The sequence below is a fragment of the Canis lupus genome, chromosome 6 (assembly GCF_011100685.1).
Source record: "Canis lupus familiaris isolate Mischka breed German Shepherd chromosome 6, alternate assembly UU_Cfam_GSD_1.0, whole genome shotgun sequence".
Classification (NCBI taxonomy): Eukaryota; Metazoa; Chordata; class Mammalia; order Carnivora; family Canidae; genus Canis; species Canis lupus.
The window spans coordinates 76736972-76758585 of NC_049227.1; positions in this window are offsets into that span (position 1 = coordinate 76736972).

A 21614-nucleotide genomic window follows, 5' to 3' on the forward strand; every position below is an offset into this window, starting at 1 on the left:
AGCTCATACAATATTGAGGGTAATATAATTATGTGGTGACTCTGCTGGGCTACCAAAGCCAATAGGATGAGGCTGTGTCACGGTGGAGAAAGGATAATGACCCAGTTTAGTCAGTGTCGTGGTGTAATATTTCTTCCCTGTGTGTGCGCGTGTGTGTGTGTGGGGGGGGCAATAATGTCGTAAACAGAAAATTAGACAAAATTAGACATCAGTTCTTTTGTAGGAGAAGTAAAGTCACCAACTCTTGCAGTTTATGTAGGAGCCAAAGGCAATGAGAAGAGAAATGCGCCCGTGTACAACAGTGCTGGAGGCACAGTGGGCTCTGCACAGCGCTGTTAAGGAAAATAAGCAACAGGACGAGTATTTGAAATACCTATGAAGGAGTGTTCTTCAGAGTGTTTTGTACCCATTAAATATCCCCCCTTTGGGGGGGACAGCACAGCACAAAAGCATTAAAAAATAAATCATTTAAGGTCACAAAAATCAAATCCTTAGCTTTTCAAAAGCCTAGACTTTAAAGAAGTCAGATGTATCATGCCACGAATGAGAACTCCGAAGGAAAGAGCGAGGAAACAGGTTACCACCTCCTCCCTCTCCAGGTGAGGAGGGTCCTCTCTGGAGAAGAATGGGAACCCGACAGGGGAAACAGGCAACTCAGTCGATGGTGTCTCCCCGGGACGTGTATTTGTGCCCCGCTCCTGCCTCAGCACGTTGGGAGCTCTTGAGGAAGAACAGGGGAGAGTGTTCTGGACACACCTGGGGCTAAGAGCAGAGAGGAAGCCTAGCTTCATCCCCAGAGTGGAGCCTGGAGGAACCTGCCCCATGGCACGCACACGGCTGGAGCAAAAGCCCACGTCGGTGCCCAGCTAACATCCTGCACACTGGAAGTACAAAGGGAGCCCGTGGCCTGGCGGGCTTACAGTTCGCAGCATCTGTCTTTTGCATCCGGGAGGCGGTCTGGTCACCGCACAGGGGGTGGCGCCCGGCGTTTGGAACAAGGACACAGAGCAACTGACAGGGTTGATCCGTAGCTAGAGGTCAGACGGGGGAACCATATGGCCGGGGTTGCCGGAGTAAATCCATAATAATGTAGAGGTACTGTGCTATCCTAGGCCTCATGCGGCAGGGCCAGAGTGCCACGGAACCCCCTCTGCCCGTGGGATTGGAGAACAGCCACTGTGGAAGGATGGTAAGACTCCAAACTCTGTGGACATGTTTCTGGAGTAATAGACTTAAGATAAGGTGCATTGATATGAAATATGAGACTCCACTTCTCCCACACTTCCATTTGGGGCTTACTCATACATCCAGCACCCCACTGATAGGGACTTGACACTCAACGTGAGATTTAAGGAAAGATAATACACTTTCTATATTCAGAAGTAGAGCCGTATATCAGATATCAACATTCCAATGCAAGTGGGTTTAAACAAGAGTGTCCCAGGATTCAGAGTACAGACCACGTAGGCAGAAGAATGGGAAGCAGATCAGAATAGACAGTCTGAACGGTATAGAATCCATTTTTTCTCATTTTCTTAAAAAAAGGAGAAATTTAAAAATGTCTATTATAGCCCAAATACATATTATTTAGAGTAAATGGCATATAATTGCATATAGTAATTTGTAACTCATATAGTGACTTCTATTTCCACATTATGAGTTTGGTTATTCTCCACAAACTAGTTTGTCTTTAGATGTCCTGAGATTAAGAACAATTCCAAGCATTGTTGCAGATAGGTGATTGACCAGTGCCCTCTCTCTGCCTTTTATAATTAGGAAGTCTCTGGGTGCACAAAAAAGTTAATAATACACTTTACCAAATGTATTTTATCAAGACTTCTTTCTTTCTGTGTTTCCTAAATACTAAATATGCAAACTGGAGTCCTTGGATTTAACTTGTTTGACATAGATGTTGTGTCATCCTGACCTTCTAATTATATATGGATGGATGTAATTTCCCTTAAGTCTTTATCAAGTACATATCTGAAAACAAGCAGAGTTCATAGGTCATTGTAAATGGCATTAATGCTCCATCTCCTATCAACCCTTCTCTAACCTTAATCTGTTGAAAAAAGATATTTTGATACTTAACCTAGATCCCCCATGTAGAAACCTATTTCCTCAAGAATGTTGAGTATGCAGCAGAGAGTAGAAGAAAAAAAAAAAAATCAATGTTTACTTACTATATTGTCCCACTTAGAAAATGAAATGAAATTTCACAATGTCAAACAAATTAGAATGGACTGAACCATTTACATGTTTACCCCCAAATAAAAGGATCTTAGTGTAGACAAAATGATAGCCTGCACAGCACATGGCACACTTGTTTAAGCCAGGAACGTATTAACCTAGGACTGGGAAGCGATTGGCGGAGTTAGCTGGACTACGCGTAGTCAGTTAAAAGAAATTATCTTTTCATTCTGAGTCCTGAAGCACAGTTTTGAGATCGAGAGAAACCATTTTGAACCAGTCTCGTATTCAGGGTTTAAGTAAGTTATCTTTGGAGAAACTTTTCCAAAATATTCTAAAACCCACTAAATAGAGGAGAATAGCATCTTCGCGTCTGTTGTTGTCGTCCTTAGGGCAAGTACAGGATCTCAAAATTTTCCACAAGCTAGAAACCTGTGGGGAATGTGTTTTGCTATGTAAGTTTGGTGTCAGAGTTTCACAGCTTCTATATTCTAGGACAGGCAGGTAGGCCTCTGGTATGGACTCAATGTTTGTACCCCTCCCCCCGCCCAATCCTCTAAATTCATATGTCAAAACCGTACCCCTCAACATGATGGTGTTTGGAGATAAGTTCCTTTGGGAGATAATTAGGATTGGAGGAAGTCCTGAGGATTGAGCCTTCATAATAGCATTAGTGGCCTTGTAAGAAGAGACGTCAGAGAGCCGTAGCCTTTGTCAACAAGCACAAAGAAGAGGTCAGAGGAGCACATGGTGCGATGGCTACTGTGTGTAGGCCAAGAGGAGAGCTCCTACCAGAACCTCACCATGCTGGCACCCTGACCTCAGCCTTCTAGCCTCAGGACTGCAAGAAAATAAATTTCTGTTGTTTAACTCCCCTGCTCATGGTATATTGTTACAGCAGCCCCAGCTGACTATTACAGGTTCTTTAGTAATGAGTGGGAATCCGAGCTCTGGAGGTCACGGGGGATGCGAGAGGTTTCCGTCCTCACTTCCTGTGTCGTCCAGGCCGACACGTCTTCTGCAGGCCTAGGGCTCCTACACAATCACCTCTTATGGTTCCTCCTGTGGGCCTCATCCCCTTTCCATTTCATGACTTTTGGCTTCTGGTCTATGATGCTAGCAGGCACCAGGCGTTCCCCTTTAACGCTGCTACCTGTTTCTCTAAGACCCCCGGTCCACTGTACTCTAGCTCATGCGGCCGTCCGCCCATTGTTACCTCTGAAGAAACAGGCAGGGATTCTGAAAGTTTAGTATGAGATTGGAAGGGAGAGTGAGGGGATAGGAAAAAAAAAAAAAGGTGGAAATTAATATTACCAATTTACCGTGTGACATGACAGAGGGGAATCGAAGAAGGAGGCGGCTCTTTAAGGGTGATTTCATAGGAGATAAATAAACAAAAGAGCTGCTATTGTAACAGGGTCCAGGCTACTGCCGAGAGCTAATCATCGGGGTTCTAGAGGTTGGGTTGAGTTGCCTGCCCACCTTCTAGGGGTGTGGCCTTGATGTGATCTTAGACAGATCACATCACCTCCCTGGGCCTCAGTTTCCTCATTAGTAAGATTTTAAGTTTGAACCAGATGAATTCTCGGATTGCTTTCAAATCTTTGTGGAATAAGATGCTTTTATTTTTTTGCTTTGAATTCTGTCGGGGAAAGTTTCTATTTCAAAAATAATATAGGTCGCCTTTATTCATTTTTTTTTTTTTTTGGTACCAGCTGAGCTGGTCTTCTTTACATCAGAAACCCTGCAAGAGAGAATCCTAGACTATGAGTTGAAAGGGAGTTTCGGTCACGTAGCCCGTTTCACCCAATGTGGTCACACAAACATTGCAGCCTCGATATCTAATGGAGACTTGCTAGGCTCTTAATTAGCTTACCTAGAAAATGTCCACAAATCATCCAGGAGCAATACATTTATTTTGTTGAACAAATCAACGTCTTAAAAATGCCTTAATGTCCACCTCTTGGTACCAGGCCATTAGTGAACACTAAATATGTTTCATTTCCACCTAATTAAATGTCCTTCATTTCTTTAGTCATTCCTCATACAACATGGCTTCAAGATCCCTCAGGCCTACATCAAAATTGCTCTAAAAATGTTCTATTCTTGAAACTGATTTCTAATTAATTGGATAGTCTATGGTTGAGTGCTTATGCCAGAATTCAAGAAACCATATAGTCAATGGAGAGCCTAGGAGATTCATTCACGTGGTAATTCCAGGACAGGCTGTCATCAGTCATGGTGCAGACAGCCATCATCTGCTAAAGAAACCATGACAAGTTTTTTGGAATTACAAAGCATATAACTCTGGAGTTTGTTAAACAAAGAAAAAAATGACCTCATTATAACTGAATATATGGTACACTAAAATTCTGGAAGAAATGACATTCTTTGCAGCTAAAATAAGGGATAATTAGGGAAAAAAGGTTTTCCTAATTTGTACTTTAAAAAGTTGTCACAGATGCGGTATTGATGAGACACTTGCCTTATATCTGCAAGGCATAAATGTAAACATACTTCATTTAGACATCCTTTCTTGACACAAAGGGGACAAAGCTAGTAATTTATAAGAACATCAAAGAGTTCCTCACAAATATTTCCAACCCAAAAAAGGCAAGGTCGTAACTGATTAATGAAGAAGGATCTTTCTGTTCTTCTTCAGAGGATCTTTACATCTGTAGGATCACCCCTGACAAGAAACTAAATCTCTTTGATATCGTCAAGCCCATTTTATAGTATTTTTTTTTCCATTTTCTGAAGGATACTTTACTTCTCACATAAAATAAAAGTCCTGCATTACTGTGACATCGGATTTTCCATCAGGCATTTCTTGAACTTTGTCATTTTTAAAAAAATGCATAAGTTCTCTGTGATCCCCATTGTCTATGGAATACCCACTTCCTAGCCTACCCTTAAGGTGCTACGCATTTTCAGTCTACCCTATTCCTTCCACTTCTACCTCCCAAGGTGACTCATCCCATAACTGCAGCAGTTTAAAGTACAAAATTCCGTCATCTAATTTATCTAAATAAGGTACCAGTGAGTAATCCATTAAGGTGAAGGCTATGGCAACAATTCCTCTCCATCTCTGGACTTTAGAAGCGAATGAAACAAGTTATCTGCCCCCGAACACTCCTAAAATATGATCAGGGTGCAGGAATACAACAATTTGAGGCATTACTGCTAAAAAACAAACCAAAGCCCAAGGTAGAAAATGGAAGGTCAAACGGAGTCACTAGCCTACTGTAATGTTGAGTCCAGCCGGGCAAAGTCTAGCCAGGCTTCCTTGATTAGGCTTCATGTTCTAGAAGAAATCCTCGGTGGCTCTCAGTTCTGCCTTCTGGGCACTTGGTAATATCCTCGGGCTCTCGGTTCGGCCCTGGGTCATCCTTTCTTTTTCATGAATAATAAATAGCAAGGGCTTGCAGCTGAGTTTTCATCAGCCAGTGGAAACTGGGGGCTCAAGAGTTGCTTTTAATTTCACGCCCTTTCTGTTTCCGCAGCTGGGTCTACAGAATTTCTCCAGAATCTTGCGGGTACGCGCGTGCCCCAGGACCTCACGGGGATTTGTTTCTCTAGACAAAAGCCACATCCACAGCTTTTTGAGATGATGGCCTCCCGGGGAAGCAGTTTAGCAACCGCCCCAGGCATCGGTCCGCGGCTCCCGGGGAGCGTGCTCCGCTGTCCCGGCTGGGCCGAGGCCTGGACGGCCCACTGGGCCTCTCCTCCAGGGAGGCCTCCGGGCGCCGTGACCCTTGGCCTCTTCTCCCCAGTCTGCCCCTCTCCGCTCCCACTGGGCCTGGAGCTCTCCCCGGCTCTGTGCAGGCCCCTGCCCCCGGCCAGCAAGCTCTGCTCCCACCACCGACCAGGGGCCTGGCCCGGGCCTCATCTGCCAAGCGCCCTCCTCCTCCTGCGGCCCAGGAGCAGCAGCAGCCCCTCGGTGCCCAGCTCGGTCCCAGCGCTCTGCCTAAGGTGACTCGGTGTTGTCCTGTGTGATCCTCCAACTTCCAGCTGCTGCTCGCTGCTTGCTTCCCAAGGGGACCACACGGTCAGGTACTGGGGGTTCGGGCCTAACCTGCGCCAGGCCCTTCCAAGGGGTGGCTGGGAGCGTTCAGCTCCCCTTTGCTGTCGGCCTGTGCCCCTTCCTTGCGGTGGCCGGCGGGCGCCCAGCTCCCGGAGGCCCCTGCTCTCCACTGACGGTTCACAACACGGTTGTCTGTGGCTCCAGGTCAGTGTGAACGCTGGGTCATGGCAACCTCCTCTGCCACCTGCCAGAGGAGGCTGCACTTTTAAATGGATTAGATAAGTACATCAAGACACCTGGATAACCTCCCTTTCTTAAAGCCAATGTGCTCTATGATATGACCTGATCACTGGAATAAAATAAATTATCTTTATTGTAGAAATATAATTTAAAATCCCTGGGATTATACAGGAGATATAGATAGATAGATGATAGATAGATAGATAGATAGATATAATTCTAACCATATATCTACAAGAAGGGTGAGAAATTTTGCAGCTCTGCCTACCATTGTGGTAATAGTTAAATAACCTTAACAATACCATCTAGCCCCAAATCTGTCTCTTTAAAAGCCCAACGTCAACCAGCTTTAATTATTTTCTCCAACCAGATATAATATCAAGGAGACAATAATAAGTTGCAATGTCCTGGTATTACTGGATTCTGAACTTTATTATTTTAAGGAATACTTGAAAAATCTCAGGGAAATCTATAAGACTACAAGACCCAACCTACTTAAACTACAACAAACCCTAAATTTTATATATAAATCTTTTATTAAGAAAAAAAAATATTTAAGCACAGTTAGATCAATTTGTACTCAGAGATCAATCGTCTTTTTTTTTTATAAAGTTGAGCTTGCAAAAATCTTTATGGAAAAATATGTATGTTCTCATACTATACATACTTGTATAGTATGTTAATCAATATAAGTATTGAGTACCAAATGGGAAAAATAGCTTTGTGTAGATAGATGCAACTGGAAAAGGCTTGGAAGTGGTTCTCAATCCTGGCCGCCAAAGCACCTGGGGACACTGAAGAAGACGAACTCCTAGGTCCTATCCCTAAAGACTCTAATTCCATTGCAGGTCGTGGCCACAGTATATTTTATGAATGGCTCTAACTGGGGTCCTGAGGGCTTTGACATCTAAAGTGAGAAAAAGGTACTTCAAAAATCAGCTGCTTTCACCAAGGATATAATGTCAACTTTAAAAATGGGAGTTTGATATAGAGAAAAGCATAAAGGTCAATGAAGAATCACAAAGGAGCACATCTGTGTAATAATGCCCACTCATGTCAAGAAATAGAAAACAAGGGATCCCTGGGTGGCTCAGCAGTTTGGCGCCTACCTTTGGCCCAGGTCATGATCCTGGAGACCCGGATTCAGGCTCCCTGCATGGAGCCTGGTTCTCCCTCCTCCTGTGTCTCTGCCTCTCTCTCTCTATCATAAATAAATCTTAAAAAAATAAAAATAAATAAAAATAAATAAAAAACAACACAGAAATGAAGTCTCCCTCATGACATTTCTGAAGTACTTCACACTTTCTTCCCAAGGGTAACTTTTTTTTGTTTGTTTGTTTGTATTTTATACCAAAGATTTATTTTGCCTATTTTGGATTTCATATGTACAAAATGATAGAATATTTTTAAAAATCTGTTTCCTTTCACTCAATATTCTTAAGGTTAATCTATACTATAATATATAGCAAAGATTTGTCTTTCCCCCCACACTCTGTATCTCCTGAATTGTACAAATATATTCTAATTTGTTTATTTCTCAATTTGGGTTATTTTCCAGCTTGGAGCAATTATAAATAATGCTGCTGTCGATATTCTTGACTTACCCATCCATGTGTTTTGCTACACATATGTACACATTCCTGGGTCTGGGACATCTGCACATGTTTACTTTATTTCTATATAGTTTTCTTGGTGTAAGTGTACTAGTTTATATTTCTACCAGCAGCATGTGATAATTCTCATTGTTCCACATTTACCAATACTATAGTCAACGTTTTATTTTTTATTTATTTTATTTTATTTTATTTTATTTTTTTATTATTTTTTTATAGTCAACTTTTTAAAGAAAAGTTTTTAGCTACTATAACAGCTGTGTAGTGATGCTTCATTGCATTTCCCTAATGAAGGCAACTTGGATATCCCCCCATGTTAAGTGCGTGTTCAGGTTTTTTGCCCACTTTTCTACTGGGCTGTCTGAATTTTTCTTATTGATTTGCAGAAATTCTTTATATAATCTGGCCACAGGTACTATTGGGCATATGTTTTGCAAATGCTGAAGACAACACAGATTGGTTTTGCCCTCTTTTAAGGGTTTCTTTCATTTAAGAGGAATTGTTATTTTAGCGTAGTCAAAGATGTTCTCCTGGATAGTTATGTACAGATATGTTATATTCTATACACTTTATTATTTGCCTTTCACTCCTAGCTTTAGTAAACATTATTTTTATATGTAGATCATGAAATAGCTTGTCATTCTGTTTCTATATAGACATCCAATTAACACAGCATCACTGGTTGGAAAGATTAGATAAAGTTTTCTAGAGATAATTTCAGGTTCTAAATAACATGACCTTATGCTAGTAGATCTGCTTTGGTCACACCCGAGGTGTGTCATGTAACCCGAGGTCAAGGGCATGTAACCGTAATGGAAAGGGCACTGAGATTTGAAGTCCTCGTGAGAGCTGGCATATTTTATATTGACCGTTATCCCTGAAGCATAAATTATTGGTGTGCCACTTTGGGACCCCTCACTCTTGGTGGGCTCTGACCTCTAATTTTTATTCCCCAGCCCATGTCTGCCAAAACTTTCCGCCCACTTTCAAATTAACAAAGGTTTTGGGGGAAAAAATGGCCACCAGTGTCAGGTCTGCAGTTCTGTGTTCTCATCATCTCTGGGGTCTTAATTTGGTAAGCATGATTTCTTTGGTAGCTTATAAATAATACTTATACACAGACCTTATTTGATTATAAGGCAAGTTGGCTTAAAATAGTCTACAATGTCTGAAACAAAATTTTAAAAATGTAATTGATAGCCTCTGATGGCCATCTCATTTCCTAAAAGAAATAGGAAACCAGTACATTTCTGTTTACTTGAATTCTTTCAATATGAAATGAAATACCTATTTAATTTAATTCATTATAGGTATTAGTGACTTCTAAATTCTATTTTAAAAGAGGCCATGTAGAATCAGCTGCTGACAGGTCAGTAGAAGAAATACATTTTTGGCCAAAGAACCGACCCTTTCAGGCACCTTTCAAATGATAACCCAGAGATACACACTGACTTTGTCTCTGAAAAAGCTCTCTTGGTAATGGGGGTGGTAGAGGTTATCGGTGTTTGTAATAGTGAGTGGGTGTCTGGAAACTAATGACAACACCTGTTTCCGGAGTATAATTTGTACAAAGACAACTATGGTTCAGAATCTGATGTGGGGAAAAGAAAAATACTGTGGTATCTTTTCACATCTTGGTTTTCCCCCATTTATTGCTTTGTTCCAGGTCTTTGATATTGATTAAAAGAAACAGGTTGTTTCAGGGGCCGGAGCTATATAACTAAGAGGAAGTCACAGGTCAGTGGTACTAATTAGCTTATTCAGGCCCAAAAGCAATTGGTATGCATCACTCTCTGTTCTCTCTCTCCATCTTTCTATCCACATTCGAGCCTTAAGTATGTTTAACTACAGGATATTACGATGCTTAGGGCGTTAGAACGTGTCTTTACTTATCGGCACATTCATGTTTTCATCCCCTGTTTCACTCTAGGTAACAATAATTTTGCTGAAAATAGTAGGGGAGAAAAGAACATTCTGAATCCATATCATTTCTCTCGGGGATCTTCATAGATGATATTTTCAAAGATTCCAGAAAACATTTTGGTACTTTTCCTTTTCTTATGATCATGAGTGGTACTAAATAAAAGTACACAATCTACAAAAATTAAAATGTTTCTAAAAAAAAAAAATGTTTCTGAAAGTGTGGTCAATAGCTGACCCGAAGGTGGTCAGAGGGTCTGTAGAATGTACCTTCACTATTCAGATTTGTAGGTCTTACCCCAGATCTAAGTCCAAGTCTCTGGAGAAAGGCCCAGTAATCGGCGTCTAACCAGTTCTCTACGCAGACACGATTCTTAGACGCTGTAATTAATGTTCATGGTGAGGAGATCCATCCGTCACACACACTACCCACTACCGCACGAAGCCTCTACAACAGGTCCCATTATCTCCGATTTCCCAAAGACAAAACAAGGACACAGAACGGCAAACCACTGGGAATAATTCACGTGAAAATTGAGCGGGCAAGCCACCTAGCTCCCTGAGCCGAGTTCAATGCCCGCCTCTCTACATCAACTTTACTCTCTAGGAAGAACCTCTAACTCAGAAAAGAGATTTTTTTGGCCCCTACCTATAGCTTCCTAAGTGGCACAAGCCCAAACAGCCTAATTTTTGCTCTGTGATAGCAATTATTGAGAGACTGTATTATTAACAACTTATATACATACCCTGGGCTTTTATTTTCAGAGTGCTTAATTTTGTCAAAGCACTTTAGTGCCTACTTGAACGTTCTGAGTGTAAAAGCTCTGCCCCGGAGAGAGTACATTTAACACCCATGAGCGATAGTGCGGCATGAGGTTACCAGGAGCAGGGACGTTGCCACTGTTAGAGCAGATACAGATGACTTCCAACAGCCTTTGATGAATGACTCAGCCTCAACTGGACAGAGGTGAAGCTCTTCAAATCTACTGACAATTATCTTCTATGATGGGCGAGAAAATGTGTCCTATCTGAGATCTTAAGCATTTTGTTGGCCAGCAAATAAGTTACTGATAAAGACTAGTCTTCTATAATTTATTGGACTGGAATTGGAGACCTTGTTTGTTTCGTTTATTTTTTTCCTCTCAAGTAAGTACATGAAGATAATAAGCATGGCCACTATTGACGGCTACTGATCTTGAACACTTACCATATGCTACAAAACTCAGCCTAAAGCTTCGTATCAACTGCCTAACTTTGCTTATCACAACACACTTATTATTTGATTCCATAAGAGAAAACTAAAGACTAGAGAAGTCAAGAAACTTGCCCATGGCCACCTTGGCTGGTAAATCCTTGTCTAACTGAGTCTTAACCACTGGATTACATTTTCTTCCTTGATGTATTGAAGATCTATTTTTATGAGATGCAAATGTGTCATAATTTAAAACAAGTGAAGAGAAAAGACCAGGGAAACACCTTTTATTTTTTTCCTGTTGAATGAAGGCTCTTCTAGTATGAGGATAACAAGTGAATATTCTCATTCAACCTACAAGGAAGATGGGGGAAGAGTGGTCATTGGTAATTTTGCATTCTTGAAAATCAGAGTGCTTTGAAGTTGGATTAACTGATCACTCAGATTAAAGAGATGTTCTGGGCAATAATGGGCTAGTTTACCTATCAGGCCAACTGGCCACCAGAACGGGTAGAGTTTTAATATGGTAGAAAAGGCAGGGAACTTCCAAGTTAAAGAGGAAGGGTCAAGACCCTTACAAGGCCAAAGGAAAAAGCACAGCTTTCAGAGTGTGTGCAATTAAATTCAGGACAAAAAAAAAAAAGAGTGCAGGGAAACTGAATAGCTGAATCTAACCCTCACGTGTGCACAGCACAAAGGAGAAGAAATGCAACGAATGTAGTCCAGACAGCAATGTCAATAAAGGTATCTTCTTGAGAGTTTCCCAGATCGGTATTAGTAGGGAGAACCATATCTTCAGAGGGAGTTAGTCATAATTTTGGAGCTACATCTCCTGAATGGCTCTGATTCAAACATGCAGAATGACTTTGCAACCCTGCCGGGCAGCAGGGGTCTTATTCTTTCACAGTATTATTCTCTGAAGTTATATAAAACTGTCTACTTGATAACGTTATTTATATCCACACCACTTTTTCCTCGATCCACAATGACTCCTGTATCACTTAGTTCCAGTTAATGGTTTGATAGAATTTTGTCCATCTATATTCTTTTTTAGATAGGAAATCAAGTTAGCTTATATCCCTATCATTATAAATCTGCAAGTAGTTGAGCAAACTGGAGAATAAAATATCTTAAAATACATACGGATAAAATATTACGTATCAGCACGCTACTATTATTGGGAATTGTGCTCTCAGGCTTTAGCATTACCAGAGACTACAACTACCCCAGAATTTAGCAGATTAAAAAGCAACCTTTTATTTGTTCATGGTTTGGTGGGTTGGCTGGTGGGTTTTGGTGGGCGTTCGCTTATGCAACCACATTCAGCTGGTGCGTTTGCTGCGGACTGGGTTCAGTAGTGATGGCTGGAAAGCTGGGCCTCTCTGCCTGTAGTTATTCATCTTCAAGAGAGACTAGGTTGGGCTGCTTTTTTTTTTAAGTTTTTATTCAAATTGTAGCTAGTTAACATACTGGTGATATTAGTTTCAGGTGTACAATATAGTGATTCAACACTTCCATTGGACACCCTGTGCTCATGGCAAGAGGTGCGCTCCTCGATCCCCATCACCTACATAATCCGTCCCCCCACCCACTCTGGTAGCCATCGGTTTGTTCTTCATAGTTAAGAGTCTGGTTCTTGGTTTCCCCTTCTCTCTCTCTTCAGGCTGCACTTCTTAAATTGCAGCTTCAGGCAACACTGCTAGACAAAGCAAATGATGAGACCAAGACCTGTGTCGGTAGGGGAGGGGAGGACACCAGGGCCAGGGCATGAATACTGGATATCATTCAGGGGGGGCCGTTAGCATAACAATCTACCACAGTCACTCTCCTCTCCTTATAAGAGTGAGTTCTAAGCTAGCATTTCCACCACAAACTCCAGAGTAAGTCCTCCTTAAGGACGGACTACTGACCAAAGAAAAGATGAAAGTGCCTTCCGTGGCTCAGCCAAAAGTTACTTCATTTGTCCAAGTTTCATCTGATTAATTTTTGCCTCTAATCCATTCCTCTGCTCCTTTATCCACTTGGGTCCTGCTGAGTTATCTCTTGCTATAAACATCCTTTTCCCTGTCCTCTCCTCTAGTACGTGTGTCCGTGAGAGAGGAGTCAGGAATCAGAGAAGCAGAACCCGGAGGAGACACAGATATTAGAAGATTCCCCGCACGACTCGGGCTGCCGGTGGGGGCTCCTAGAGAAGTCTGGTTCCTGGGTCGGGCCATCAACAAAGGCGAGCTGGTTCCCTGGGACAGGAGATGAAGCTCGGCCCACAGACGGAATTACTTCTTCAAGGAAACTTCAGCTCTTAGTGAATCAAGCCCCATCCCCCCAAGATGATCTAGGACAATCTCCTTTACATCAAATCAACTAACTGAAGACTTTAATCACATCTGCAACATCTGCAAAATACCTTCATAACAACACCCAGATTTATGTTTGGTGGAACCCCAGGGACTGCGGTCTAGCCAAGGTGACACAGCCGAAGGCCCCACATCACTCTTCAATGCTTGCTATACAGCAGCAAATTTGAAAGCTGGTAGGCCTTGGCCACCGCTGTTTTTTATTTTTTCCTGAAAAATGTGTGTTTTCTATAAATTGAACCTTGACTGCCTGTGACTCACAATATCTACCTAATCTTATCATCCTGCAACATTTTATGCTCACACACTTAGAGGCACAAGCTGGTCATGTATGTAAGCTCCTAATTTTTAGGTTACTTTACTGTTTTGTTTTTCTTTTCCAGTTTTCCAACCACTGTGTGGTTGAGTGTGACCTTGGCAATGCACCATATGTATTTGTTTTCATTTTTCTTTCCTCAATAGCTGTCTTTCTGTTGATGCACCAATCTATCCACACATCATTCTATTTTTCCTGCAGAACCCAATCTACTACAGTCTTTGCCACCTCTGTTAACAACTATTCCAGTTTTCTAGTTACTTAGGTTCAAATCCTGGGGTTAATCTTTTTTCTAAAAGATTTTTAAAAATTTATTTATTCATGAGAGACACAGAGAGAGGCAGAGACACAGGCAGAGGGAGAAGCAGGCTCCCTAAGAGAAGCCTGATACAGGACTCGATCCCAGGACCTCAGGATCACGCCCTGAGCTGAAGGCAGATGCTCAACCAATTGAGCCACCCAGGCATCCCAAACCCTGGGGTTAATCTTGACTCCTCTTTTCCTCCAACACCATACTCAATATGTGAGTAAATTCCACTGCTCTCCTTTCAAAATAAGTGTACTTCTCAACATCTGTCCTGTCACTACCTTGGTCTCAGTCACCTTCATTTTAATTCTTGAGAGGACATCACTTGCAATAGTCATGGTAATCTTTTGGAAATGAGTAAAAATAATGGAAAACCAATGGGAAAATGTGGCTTTTTTTTTTTTCAGTGCCTCTGGCATTTGCTTTTCCCTCTGCCTAGAATGTTCTCTTCTAGAACTCACCTGGCCTATTCTCACAATTCTTTGAGGTCATTACTCAAAAATGCATTTTCAGTTGAGCCTTCCTTAGGCTCCACATCTTATATTATAACCACCACTCATTTCCAGCTTTTTTTCCTTTAGCATCTTTCTTGTTTATTATCTGTATTCCCCTCATATAGCAAGTCAGCTTCATAAAAGCATCATTCTTGGTGACTTTGTTCCTGGCTATATTCTGCAATCCTAGAAAAGTGCTTGGTATGGAAAAGATACTAAAAAATTATTTTTAAATAAAGGAATGAATGGGGTGCCTGAGTGGCTCAGTGGGTTAAGCATCTGCCTTCAGCTCAGGTCATGATCTCACAAAAAACTAAGTTTTGAATATTTTATATCATTTGTTAAAGTTTTTCTTGGAAAAATCTTGACCTTTCTGAGCCTTGTTTACTCCTCTATAAAATGGGAATATTCTAATTATTTATTTTCTTGTAACAAATTACTTGGGATCCAGCCCTGAGTAGGGCTTTCCGTTTAGTGGGGGGTCCGCTTCTCCCTCTGCCCCTACCCTCTTGTGCTGTCTTTCTCTTTGTCTCTTCTCCCAAATAAATAAAATATTTTAAAAGAATGAATGAGTGATATTATTTAATTAATACAATGACTTTGGATGACAATATTGTTAAGGAAAAATGAAAAAAAAAAAACAGAAAAGCATCCTGGCCAATATATGTTAAAGTAGACATGAAAAAGTAATAGGTAATAGGTTATTTTTAGCTTTACAAAAATTTCAGAAGGCTTCTCTCATTGCAAATAGCAACCCTAAAATATTGTAGGGCATCAGAAGTAAAAATGAAGTAAAATGTAGAACCAGAAAATGAAAGAATATTTTTTAATGGTGGATGATACGTTTCATAGGAACATGAAATTGAAAAACATGTTTCAGTAGTTAATGGGGGGGGGTGGTACTTTTCAGTATTGATGTAGTACTTAAAATACTCTCCTTTATAGAATTCAGAGAGGCTTGAAAGATCTAAGGTTAAGAAACAAATTAGGATTTTGCATGAAATTTAAGGATGTTTTAAAATTCTTGACATCCAACCAGGGACTATCCTCTGCACCACAAGTTAAAATTTGAGGGATGGAAAAAAATGCAAAACCCTATGTCTGTTTTTATCTAATTACAGAAACCAGTCCTAAAGCCATGGAAAGTTAAGTAGCAAAGGGGAAACAAATGAATCGATTAATGAATGAATGAATGGATAGATAATTGCATGCATATATACGTGCATATGTACAAAATTTCTGGAAAAGAACGTACAGTTAATAGCTAAATGAGAGGAACTGTATTCAATGCTAGAAAATTAGGTAACATATACACAAAAAAGCAAAGTTATGTGTCAATTAGTTGACCTATAAAATAAATTAGTCCAGCTTATCAAGATTAAGCTTTAAAAAGAAAATATACCCCAAACAGTACTTGAAGTCCATCCAAATCCTAGATATGAGGATTCTATTTTGTTGTCATTGTTGTATTGCTATATGTAGACTATATAAGAAGTGACATCATTATAAGTGAGTCCCCCGGGCAATCCAGTATTCGGTTTTGAAATACTGTGACATAGTGGAGTGAATCTGAAGTAAAAAACAAAACAAAAAACAAAAAACTAAGTTTTAAATATTTTATATCATTTGTTAAAGTTTTTCTTGGAAAAATCTTGACCTTTCTGAGCCTTGTTTACTCCTCTATAAAATGGGAATATTCTAATTATTTATTTTCTTGTAACGAATTACTTCAAACTCAGTGACTTAAGACAAAAACTCAGCTATTTTGTTATGTTTTATGCTTTTATGCATCATAAATTTGGACAGGGCTCACTTGGGCAATTTCTCTGTTGAGTCAGTGTTGACCAAGATCACCCACTGGTATTGATTTGGGAAATGGTTTGGACGGGAGGGTCGTCAGTGGAATCACTCCCTTGTCTGCACCTTGTGGGAAGAATGTTTGGACTCAGCTGGTATTAGGGGATTTGAGTATCTACATGGTGGCCTCTTAGCATGATACCCTCAGAGTAGTTGGACTTCACTTTGGTTTAGGATGGGAGTGAAAGTTTCTTAAGAGAAAGGAAATGGAAGCTGTTAGTGTTTTAAGGACTCACTTAAAAATTGGTAGAGCATCACCTCTGTGTGTTCTTTGCACTTTGGCGATCACAGAGATGACTTACATTCAAGGCGAGGACACACAAGCTCCAACTCTTGATGAAAGGAATGTCAGAGAGTTTATGGCCATCTTTTATCTGCCTCAGGGAATAATATTCCCTATCTCATTAAAGTTATTATGAGAGTTAAATAAAATTGAATATAGATGAATCATGTTTATTAGAATACTAGAAAAAGTTAGAAAGCAAGCATACTGCATGATTATCACCCAACAACGGCTCCCATAAACTGCTATCTTTTCTAGGGTCTGTTTATCTCTAATTCTGCAAAAAATATCTAGTAGATATGATGTAACAGTTAGTCACTCTTAGGTATTCCAAGAATACCTTCTTTTTCCAGGTTTTAGTAACAGATCAGTCCGTAGGCATTTGAAACATTGGCTTTTCATTCAATTAAAATCTTTTCTTTCTCCTTATCCTCTAGTGGGGATGAAGGGAAGGCTTCCATTCTTGTTTTTAGTTGATATTTTCTAATACCAGATAGCTGTTGTTGGTGGTGGTTTTTTTTTTTTTTTTTTTTTGACAGTAGAAGCTAGGAAAGGTATGAGCAAAGGAGATCTTACTTGTAATCTTTGTTTTATTTTATTTCTTTATTTTTATTTTTTTACTTGTAATCTTTTAGTGATACTTGCCAGATGTGATATCCAAAGCCACTTCCTCTGTGACTCCATGGATCTCTGACTTCAGTTCCTTGATGCTTGTGATAAGTTCCAGTTGATCACATCCATCCCCATTTAGCTTTTGCCTCTAACACCTCTAGCTTTCCTTATGCCTAAGTGCCCTTTGTCTTTGAACAAAGGAGATTGGCCTAGAGTTATTTTCAAGACAACACACAACTATCTCCTTTCTGGAACATGGAGATCACACAGGCATTCATGCCCTGGTGAACTCTGGAGGTACAGCTCATTTTCAGTGAAGACTTTCTAATTCTTCTGCTATGGGCTACTTCAGCTAGTCCAAGCTGTTAACCTTCAGACTTTTTAAGGCATGAGTCAGATACCAGTCATTGCCTCCCTCGAATTCTAGGACATGCATTCAGACTCTTCAAATTCTTGTAATATCTCTTCCTCTATGTAAGAACAAAGCAATCTCCTCTCCCATCCACTGTTTTTCACAGTGACTGATGTGGAAGAGCAGAATACAGGACATATTGGCAATTTCTTCAAAGCAATCCCAAGATCTGTTTTCTCTAATTCCTCACCTCTCTTTTGTATCCTTGAGTCATGAGCTAAGAATTTCAATGCCGTTTTTACAATTTCTAAAGGCATGCTCTGCCTATGTGATCTGATATTTTGACTTTTTAAAAACAGGGTACCACAGACGGGATGCCCATTAAAAGGAGGATCTATGTTATCTCCACTTCACTCTGAAAAAGTTTGATTAATAAAACATGGTAGAGGTAACATCACATGGCTTTTGATGCTGGGTCATAGAAGATGATGGAGCCTCAGCCTTATTTGCTGAAATACTTGGACTGGAATTTCTGAGCCTCCATGTAAGTAGTCCAAATATCTTGAGGCAGCCCCACTGTGAGGAAGCCAAAGTCACCTGGAGAGGGCACACGTAGGAATTCCAGCTGGCAGTCTCCTTTTTGAATCCTCCTCAGTTCAAGTGCCAGACGTGTGTAAGCGAGCCTTTAAATGATTTTGGATCCTAGTTTTTGAGTCACCCCCCAGCCTTGGAATCAGCTGGGATATCATATATTGTATACAAACTCCTGACCCACAGAACATATGAACAGAAGAAAATGGTGTCTTATGCTTCTGAATATTGGATTATTTTGTCAAAACTGTAGTAATTGGAACAAGTACCTGACGTATGTGTGTGTATGTGTTTTCCCTCATCCTGGGATCTCAATCAAACCTGAGGAAGAAAGAGTTAATGTACTATTACATAAAGCACTTGGCACACAACACATACTTAATTAAAGATAGTTGTTATTCTTCTTGAATAACATAAGAAACAAAAGCTCTACAAGACTCCTTTACTCTCAGTGTGATAGGATTCAAAAGTCTTTAAAATCATTTTTTTAAAAAATACATGTCAGTAGGAATAAAAAGGGGCACGCAGCCAGGCTGTATTTTTCCATGCTTTTCCTAAGCATTTGCTTGTTGGCATGTCAGGATATCACACCACTCACATGGCATGTAATGTGACCCATGACTAAAGATTATGCATATTTCTCCTATGTTCAGCCTGTCAACTGCAGATGATGGTATCTGGGAGAAAGCTGCAGAAATCCATCCAAAATAAATATTAGAAAGTCTCATTAAAAAAAAAAAAAAAGAAAGTCTCATTAAATGAGAAATCAGAATGCCAAAAGTAAAGAAAATGCTTGAATGGCATCTGCTCTCACCCATCACCTAACTCACACTGAGTCTGAAGAATTGTAAAATCATGGGGAGCTCTGTGGTACTAGTATGGTACTGGTGAGAGTTGGTTAAGTCTTCAGACTTGGTGGTAGAAACTCAAACACCAAGAGGACTCAACTCATCTGTTTAAGAAATGTACCTCGCTTGCTTTGACAGTGATTTTGCTTCTGACAAGTTGCAAGCAAATGGACATTTTGCAAATATTGAATACAATAGAAGACTACACTGGTTCAAGAAACATTTTTGCTTTCATCAAATGAAGGGTTTTGACAGTTTGATAAAGCCCATATTTTTATGTACTGTGGTGCAGATTCCTCAATACTGCTTACCACGTTGTAGTGGATATCTACGGAGGTGTTTGCTTAGCCCCTTGCCTTATCATGAAAGAGCTCTTTCTGTAGTCTTCATGGTGAGATGCTGGTCCTGCATCAATCAAGCTTAAATTATCTCCATTCAAGAGACCAGCCAGGGAAAACATTCTTATTGTTTTATCTTGGACCAACTGCCTATTTCTGCAACAACAGGCACAAAACGAATCCTGGGGCCTACCTACATGTCGGTTGTATAAGAAGGTTTTTCAGTATAATGACAGGGAGTGAGCAAGCAACTTGAGCATCTAGCATGTGAAGCAAAGAAAAAGTAGAGAAAGTGTCAGCAGCGAGCATGGAGAATGAAGCCAACACAGAGAAGAGCAAAGACGAATGATAAAGAGGAATCTGATATCATTTAAATTCTGAACTCCTTCCTTCCCTGAGACCAAAGAGATCCTTGATCCCTGGTCCATGGGCTATCACATTAGGTGTATAATAGTTCCTTCCTTTGCTTACTTAAGCTAAGAACATTATGTTTCTGCAGTTGGCTCTAACAAAATCCTAAAACACTACAACTTCATATTTTAACACTCTTTTCATACTCTGATCTTTAGCCATACAAATATCTCCTAGCTCCCTGAATTTCATATTCTTTCTTCTTGCTAGTTATTTGCACATATTCTGCCTTCTCCCTTCCCACCTCTACTGGACTGATTCAGCTTGTTCTTGTATAAAATCTAAATCTCAGCTTAAAAATAATTTATTTTAGAAACCCTTCTTAACCCCCATATCATGCTTAAGTTCCCTTCAATAATCTTATATTCCCAGTATGTCTCCTACTAATCAAGGAATTTCACTAAATTTGTCTATGTCTCCAATGACTGTTTGCTCTTTAAGATACAGGGACCTGGGCCATTCTTGCCCACCATCTTATCCTGGGTCCTACAGTATTGTCTGTCACATGGAGGTATTCAAGGCAATCCCTCACATAAACGTATAGGTTTACCTAAAGCAAGTGATACACATACACACTGAAGACACATAAATCATGTTGGTTGTGAGGGCAATGTCCACAATAAAACTTGTGAAGTAAACAAAATGTGTTCTTTTTATTCTGAAGAGTGTGTGCTTTTGTCTTCTTCCATAGTTGGTTTCCTTATTTTCTTCCAACTATGGTACTTCATTTTTTTGTTTTTCTTGGATCTGCCTTTTAAAAGTTTCTCATACTCAAGACTCTTTCCCCCATCCTTTTTTTTTTTTTTTTTTTTTTTTAGAAAAAAATAAACAATTTTGCATCCTATTCCTTCATATCCTTCTCTGGGCAGGGCACCCACTGACACATTAGCACATTAGTCCTTATTAACATGCCAGTGAGCTTTCCTTTTCCAGTACCTAATAAGAATGTAATAAGTAATAAGAATGACTTCTGATGAAAATGTCTTACCCAAAAAATATGACTTGCATCATAAGAAATGTATCCAAAGGCAGCCCAGAAAGCAGGTAATATTTTTAAGTAAGGCCCTATATTCCTCAAATCAAATAAATAGGCACCTATCCCCCCTCTTTCATAGAGTTGATCCTACCTATACATAATTATCAGCATATCTCATATATGAAAAGAGAATTAACCAATTATCCTTACTTTTTTAAGCTTGTAAGAATAAGCACCTTGTAGATGATCAAACAAAATATTATTAACATAAACATATATGATGGCAATAAATAACAGGACCTGAATAATCCTCCCACTGATTCCATTTTATTTAGTGAATTTCTCTTTCTTCCCAATATCCATTAATAAATATCTTACTCAAAGAATTATGAGGGGTAGGGAAGAGACAGCCAATAAAACCTGCTACATCTAGCTGCAGAGAGATGAATAGTGGCTAAAACTCTTTCAGAATGGGTCATATTCTTTCATTTCTTTACTAAACTCTTCGAGAACTTTCTTTGGTGAATTTTAAGGTTATCTCTGCTGTACTTTATTCGTGTCCTTTTACAGCGTTTTACCATATTATGCTATAATTTATTTCTCTGTTCATGTTCCAGTGGAATTGTTATGTATTCAAAGACAGGGTCACTGTTGTTTTGGTTTTGTATACCCAGAGCTTGGGACTGTTTGTGCAGT